We start from the raw sequence: 6,099 nt of genomic DNA on the forward strand, positions 1-6,099 counted from the left end.
GGGGGGTGGGGGTGGCTGGGTGGTGGTATGAAGAGGGGGGAGTTGGTAGGAGAGGGCGCAGAGAATAGCCTTGGCTCTTTGAAAGTGAGTTTCCTTCCCTGCAGCTACAGTTCACTAGGCCCTTCACTGCTAATGGCTGCTGCTAATGGCCACAGATAAGACGTGGAGGAAGAGGAGGGAGAGTTTTGTTTAAAACACCACTGATGAAGCTGCATCATCTTCATCTTCACTCACTAGAGACTGTCACATCCTTCTCAGCTATTTGAGGTTCATCAGGTCTTCAGCTCTTTGTATCAGTGATTTCATGATTATTTTATGTCAAATTCTGAAAACAAATTGTCATAAACGGATGATACACCAGTGTCTCATTTAGGCTGTGAGTGACTGATCACACATTTCAAACTTGAAGAACTCTAATTTTATAATAATTTTTTTTAAACGTGATTTTGATGATGTATTTCCAGAGTCCTCTACAGAAAATGACTCACTGCTTCTGTAGTAGATGTAAAAACAACAGTAACATATCTTCAGGCAAGGTTAGTAAGACGTTAGAGTCTGTAGGATCCCAACAATCAGAGAGATGACATCTGAACCATGAGCCTGCCACTGAATGTTGCTGGCTGATTTGTGAAAGTTTGGATGGAAAACTGATGATTTATAATATCGGATATCTATGTTTAACCACTAAACATAATCATCATTATCATCATAAAAATCATCATCATCATCATCATCATCATCATCAGTACACTTGAAGCTGTGAGAATACTGAAGACATGAACTCACGAGAGACAGCTTCCAACTCTGGCTTTATTATTCTGTTCACTAAAAGCCCTCCACTTCAACACACACACACACACACACACACACACACACACACCTCTCTTTCGGTACCTTCTTATGTCTTTGTTGCCTCCAAAGGTCGTTAAAACGCTGTTAAGATTCCTCAGATGCCATTGGCTGGACTGTGTCAGTGGACGCTTTATCTGACCTGTGTGTGTGTGTGTGTGTGTGTGTGTGTGTGTGTGTGTGAGAGAGTTTCACTGTCAAACTCTTTAAAGTACCAGAAATGTTGTCTTGTACAAGAATGGGGCCCTTTAGCCACAGTGAATAGAGAGCTGTGGTACAGTCAGACCAGGTGAAGAACACAGACCCTCTCTGAATATGTTGTTAGTCTTGAATCAGATCAACAGTTTAGGTCATCCAGACCAGGCCTGTTAAGGACCTCTATAAAACTAATGATCCTTAATGGGACCACCTTGAAAGTCAGGACCCCTGTAGACCTTCTTTAGACCAGTATTCTGACTTCAGGCCTGCTGACACAGAAAGATCGGGGAGTGACATAAACTGTAGAGACTCTCCCAGACAGAGGAGGATTGGTTGGTTTGTGTGGTTTATTGAGCAGCTACTGCTGTTTTTTATTAGAGAGCGGCTGTGGACACCCGCTTGTCTGAGGAATGTTTTCTTTATTACCCTCATTTACAGCTGATGGGGTGTCCCACTTCAATCACTGCTCCAGTCCACCAGCACTGCTAAAGTGTCAGAGAAAACCTAACCAGATTCATCCAGGACGTGTTAACAAAACCAACACCAGAACAGGTCAGGAATCGGATTTTTGAGTTTTTATTCAGTCGTCACACATAATACCATAAGTATAAAAAATATACACAAAGTCAGGTTAGAATTACAGGAACAATGTGATGTGCGTTAGTGTTTGAGTGTGATTGTGTTTGTACTGTTCTCCCTCATGCCTGAGGGTGGTGCTGTTCACCTGTTCTGTGTTTCTCCAAGTGTGTTGAGTTGCAGGTGGCGGCTGCTGATTGGACCGGAGACTAATGACATCTACTTCAACTCTAGAACAGTCATGATGTTTATTTAACTTTGGTAAATAAAAAATACAGCGCTTCTGGTTCCTGACTTTTCCTAAAAGTACCTGTTTTTTTTCACTTAAAATGGTTTTCATATAAATTACACAAAAAGAAAACCTGATGTGGACCATGATGCACATGGTCATACTGACTGCAGGGAATTTTGCGCTATTCTATTCTTTATCCACTATGGGCGTGGAGATGCTTCAGTACTCTGAACACTGCCCAACTTTCATGTCTCTCTTTCTGCTTTCCGCTGCTCCACCACCTGCAGATGTTCTGGGATGAAAGGAGCAAAACATCTGTGATGGGTTGCTCCCAGCTGACGACCCTGCAGCCAGCGCAGAAATGCCTTGCAGGTGGTCTCACCTGTGCTTACATCTAGTTAATCTGGATCACCAGTGACTACTGCGAATAGAGAAGTTGGCTTCCAGGAAAGACTGGTGGGCTGCCAGGGAAGACTGCACCTGGGGTGGAGGGGCTAGTTACCCTATCCACACGTCTTTGAAGCAGCAATGGACTACCTAAACCAACTACAAGCAGAATAAAGACAAAACAGCCCGGCGTTCCACCAAGAGGCGGAATGGAAGATGGACCAAACAGGACAGATAACATGGTAATGACTGGCAGCTGTGGGTGGTCCAAATTTACAACATATTGGGCCTGCGCATCCACCAGTGGAAAGTGAAATGCAACGGCAATAGCCAGGTGCAAGCTTGCACAGCAGTAGCAGGTCAGACGAGGAGGAACCATAACCAGGTTGAGCACCACAGCGCTATGGGTCCCACCATTGCATCTTGAGAGAAGGAGTAAGACCAGCCTCCCCAATGGGACTCGCATCAACCACTGCAAATCCCCCAACTTGAACATCCCAATGAAACACTGAGCAGGGAACCCACAGAAGACATATCTGAGAAGCCAAACCGGAAAGCCAAAGTCAAATGGCCAAAAGCCAGTAACAAGCACGAACCAGAGACTACATGCCATCCTCCAGAACTCGCTAATAGGTAGAACAACCTTCAAACTGAACATCTTTGGAGACATCATCTAGGAAGAAGGCAAAGGGAGATTTGGAGAACTGCTGCAGAGGAAGACCTTTCCCAAACAGAGTGGGAGATGGTAAAGGGAAATCCTGCAGCTGGTAAAGGAACGTCGCCTCCTTTGGAAAGCAGGGAGGAAAGCCAAGGACTACGAAAAGGAGGGCTTGAAGAACCTGTGGGAACAGATCAGAACCAGACTCACACACCTGAGGCGAGCAGAGAGGATTACGACATGCAGAAGCCATAAGGAGATTGCAAGGGTGAGTTTCTTCCTGTTGTCCAGCTGTTGTGGAAACTGATGACTGTTGCTTTGGAAAACCAAATCCATCCCATCAGCATGGAGTAGGACGGTCACCACCTTCATTCCAAAAGAGAAAGAGGCATCGCCCTTCTGAATGTGGAAGGGAAGATCTTCTTCTCGGTGATCGCAAAGCGAATGACCAGCTACCTCCTTGCAAACAATTACATCGACACCAGTTGCCAGAAGGCTGGCGTCCCAGCATTTCCTGGCTGCGTGGAGCACTCGGCGATGATCTTGGAACAGATACAGACAGCCAAGCGCAACAGATCAGATCTACATGGGGTTTTGTTGGAGCTTGCAAATGCCTATGGGTCTGTTCCCCACCAGCTCATCAGTTTTGCTGTGCAATTTGCATGTATCCAGAGCTTCATAACTGACTACATTAAAAACATCCACGTCTGCTACACAACCTCGAAAATCTCAACTGGGTGCCATCAGCTGGAGAAAGGGATAAAAAACATGTGTTCCATCTCTCCCATCCTTTTCACCACAGCCTTTTAGAAACTTTTTAGATATCCTTATCGGTGGAAGACAGATCGTCAGAGGAGTCAGATCCAAGTCAGGTCAGTGACTCCCGGCTTCTATAAGTTAAATGGATGATGTCACCACCCTCCTTCAGAGAGCGGCATCCACCACCAGACTTCTGAAAAGGTTCGAGGAAGTGCTAACATGGGCCAGGATGAAGATAAAACCATGCCAGTCCTGAAGTCTCTCGATCTGTAAAGGAGTCAGGAGGGACAACATCTCCTTCTCAGTGGATGGTCAGGAAATCCTACGCTTGATAGACCAACCAGTGAAACGCCTTCCCAGACTTTACACGGCTGACCTGTCCGACAAGCACATGGCTGTCTCTGTCACCTCACAGCTCTCCTATGGTCTGAAAAAGATCGACCAAAGCTTGTTGCTGGCAAATTTAAGTTCTGGTTTTACCAGTTCACCCTTTTCTATCGCCTGATTTGGCCCCTCAAACTGTGTGACATTACCTCAACGACAGTCCTGAAGATGGACTCAAAGGCCAGCAATTACATCCGGAAGTGGCTGGGCCTTCCTCGATGTCTGTCCAACTCAGCTCTGTTCCAATGAAAACCATCAGCTTGGACTACAAACTGGAGAAGGTGAGGCTTGTATTCGAACTGAAAGACTCACCTGATACAGAATACCAAGGCCCAGGTGCATACTGGAGGAAAATGGAACACAACACAGTCAGTACACAAGGCCATAACCCGCCTGAAACACCAGGAGGTCGTTGAAGTGGTGCAGCAAGGCAGGGTGGGCTTTGGTTGGGGAACAGCACCTAGGATGTGGTCCAAAACCTCAAAGACAGAGAGGAAAAAGCTGGTGATCTCTGAAGTCATGAGGAAGGAAGAGGACTACAAAATCACGTCAACAACACCAGCAAAGGAGATGGGCCGACACATTGGGGCGATTTGTGGAGGGTGCCCAAAGCAAGGCTGAGCTTCCTGATCAGGGCCACATACAAAAGATGGCCTACAGGCTGCGTTTGAGAGGAAGAGGGAGAAGTACGCAGAACTTGCAGCTGCATGCACACAAGCAGGGTGGAGAGCCTCCACCTATCCAGTAGTAGTCGGCTGTAGAGGCTTCACTGGAACCACCTTCCTGGTGTCAGAGGCTCCAAACTGAAAAAGGCTCAGAAAGACCTGGCGGAGGAGGTAGAACAAGGGAGCTTCTGGCTCTGGCTTTGGAGAAAGGACAAGGTGTGGGGGAGAGAGGGATCCTAGGATTGGCTGAAGGGGGCAGTAGGGAGATGATGGGTGGCTCCCCGCTAACGACCCTGCAGCCGGCTTGCAGGTGGTCACACCTGTGCTTACAACCAGGTGTTGGCAAAAATATCCCAAAAACTACTTAAAAAAAAGAAAATACGCAAGAAAATTTCTCCTGTAAATGTGTTATAAAAGGTTTCATAATCAAATAAGTTAGGCCTACTTTTAATTGCTATGTTTTTGCTCTGAGTTATGGTGAATGAATGTCTCTATCAATTACTGTTTATGCTACTATATGCAAATATATGAATATTGATAAGGAAACTTGTTAAAACTTACATTTTGGTGTTATTTGGTGTTTTTTTTTCAAGCTATCCTAACACAATAAATACTTTAATATTTCAACTGGGTATTATACAACTCTGTCTCTAGAGTTTACAGGTTACTGAATCTTGGAATTCTTTATTAATTAATGACCATCTCTCTGTCTCAAACATGCAGCTGCTACAATGGTTAAAATTATATTTTATTTTTTCATGTCTGTATCATATTCAGATTCAGCCTGGAAAGGTGTCAATGACATCAACAGGTCTTTTTCCTGTCTGTTTCTGCTGATGCTGAATCTCTAGATCACATGACACAGTTGTGAGACAGTGTCTGCTCTAACCCGCTGAAATGAAAACATGAAAATTCTGCAGCCGCCACACATGCCATGAATCCAGTGTGTCCCTGGCCTTAGTGTGGCTGTAGAGGAATTGGTCTTATTCTTCAGTCTTCAGTCCAGGGGCCAGTTCCACAAAGATATGTCAGACCGCTCTGTAGTGTTGGTCCAGTCCTGAAGTTGCTCATTGATCAGACTGTTACACACGAATACAGACTGACTAATTTTAAGACAAAAACATTAGACACCTTACCCCCTGACTAACTCAGGCCTAAGACCAATGTTACCATGGTAACAGTCAATGACACCTGTGCTGACAACAAACAACAGGAAAACATGGCTCATATGTGGTGGCATTGTTATGGAGAGAGCAAAGAGAAAGAGATTTTAGAGACCACAGCCATTTTTTTTCCAAATCAGATTTTTTCTCATTGTTTCACTCTTCATTCATCTTGTAACAGTTGAACTTTTCCAAAAGACAGAAGACTGGAGTAAATGGAGCGGTTGG

The sequence above is a fragment of the Seriola lalandi genome, unplaced genomic scaffold (genome assembly GCF_002814215.2).
Source record: "Seriola lalandi dorsalis isolate HSWRI2012SDOR001 ecotype SW California unplaced genomic scaffold, Sedor1 jcf7180002054784, whole genome shotgun sequence".
Lineage (NCBI taxonomy): Eukaryota > Metazoa > Chordata > Actinopteri > Carangiformes > Carangidae > Seriola > Seriola lalandi.